Source organism: Pteropus alecto, unplaced genomic scaffold, assembly GCF_000325575.1.
Source record: "Pteropus alecto unplaced genomic scaffold, ASM32557v1 scaffold71, whole genome shotgun sequence".
Lineage (NCBI taxonomy): Eukaryota > Metazoa > Chordata > Mammalia > Chiroptera > Pteropodidae > Pteropus > Pteropus alecto.
The window spans coordinates 14,129,439-14,131,293 of record NW_006433024.1 but is presented as its reverse complement, the minus strand read 5'-3'; the positions used below and the strand labels follow the sequence as shown (position 1 = coordinate 14,131,293).

The following is a 1,855-nucleotide window of genomic DNA, read 5'->3' as shown; positions in this document are numbered from 1 at the left end:
ATTGGAATTCGGCTATATAGTGACAATAAAAATGTCCGACAGAAGTATTCGAGCTAGAGAAAAGCATGGGTAAAAAAAATTAAAATGTCCTATATTTTGGATCTTAAATATCATTTGCTGATTTTAAAAAATGAAATTAAGATTGCAATGTTGACTATGATAGAATGGGATACACAGTAAATATTTAAGATATACCTGGGGAAGGACATCTAGCTAACAAAATGGGTCCTCTCTGATAGCCACTATCTTGATGGATATACCATGATTTACAACCAGGTCCTACAGTCTGAAAGGCTTAGAAACAAGATTTTGCTCACACACTTAGTTTTTCTTTTCTTTTCTTTCTTTCTTTTTTAAACGCCTACAGCACCTGGTATTTCTAGGTGGTCTACTACCCAAGTACTAACCAAGCCCAACCCTGTTTAGCTTCTGAGATCACATGAGATTGGGCACGTTCAGGGTAGCATGGCCGTAGGCCCACACACTTAGTTTTACGTAACTTGTACTTAAGAGACTGAGACTGACAAAAACTACCCAGATGCTATAAAAAGCATAACCCTGTACACTTGGTGGAGGCTCTTTTAATATTTTTTGAAGAAGGAACTTATCTTTTCACTGTTCTAGAAGACCTGTAAACAGTCTAGCATGTTAGACTAAATATGAAATAAAACTGAGAAGTTTTTCAATTAAACATCAAATATAAGTCCTGCATGTATACGTCCCTTTTTTTTTTTACAGGGCTATGCATCATTTTTATAATTAAAATTTTAATTTGAAACTTAATAACTTTTGTAGGCCATATGGATTTGTGAACACTATTCATTAAATCCTGAGGTATCTCAGGGGATTAGGATTTAGCACTGTAAAACCATAGACTGAGGTCACTCTGTCCTAATCAATTCAGGCTGCTCTAACATAATACCATAGACTGAACGACTTAAAAACAACAGGAATTTATTTCTTACAGTTCTGGAGGCAGAGAAATACAAAATCAAGGCACCAGTGGACTTGGTATTTAGTGAGAACCCACTTCCTCATTTATAGAAGGTGATCTTTTCATAGTGTCCTCACAGGGAGGAAAGGGTGAGGGAGCTCTCTATGGTCTGTTTTATAAGGACACTAATCCCATTCATGATCTAATTACCTACAAAATACCCCCTATGCTAATAACATAACACTGGGGGTTAAGATTTCAACATAAGAATTGGAGGGGTTGCACAACATTCAGTTGATACCACCATCCTTCCTGTGATAGCTGAAACTGAGGCCTTCAAAGTTAACTTCTGAAATACATTGAGATTTCTGTGACATTTCCACATGATAGTATAAAATGTCAGCTCCTGAACTTTCTAATGATAAATAAAATTATTTGATGACAACAACTTGGCATTAGCTATCTAGTTTATATTCAAAATAGCCATCATCTATATAGTCCTAATATATACTTCTAATAAATTTACACTTTTAATAAGTTTCTTTCTCCTTACTATTTTATTAAAAAACAAACAAACAAACAAAAAAAACCCTTATTTTTCCATGCTATAGGCTATTTCTTACAAAACCAGGCATTTGCCCATAGAAATAGATCATTGAGAATGGAATTGTTATTTATTTTCTCTGTATGCAGAATAACTACAAAAGTACAGCTTGGTACTCTGCTGATGAGAAAGTTATGCTTAAAAAAATTCTCAATGTTGGCTTTAAAGGAGTAATCAGTTAAAGGAGTAATCAGATGGTTTGGAATGACTTTATTTCTTAGAGTAACTGTAATATGACAACCAGGAATCATGGATCAGAATCAATAGTTTCACCATAAATACTTCTTGATTCCTAATGTGCCACTGTTAACAACAGC

The 1,855-nt window shown here is 34.3% G+C and overlaps 1 pseudogene; it reads right to left on the bottom strand.

Moving 5' to 3' along the window:
- Positions 1-358: 358 nt before the first annotated feature.
- LOC112476675 lies at positions 359-477 on the bottom strand (annotated as a pseudogene).
- Positions 478-1,855: the final 1,378 nt, after the last annotated feature.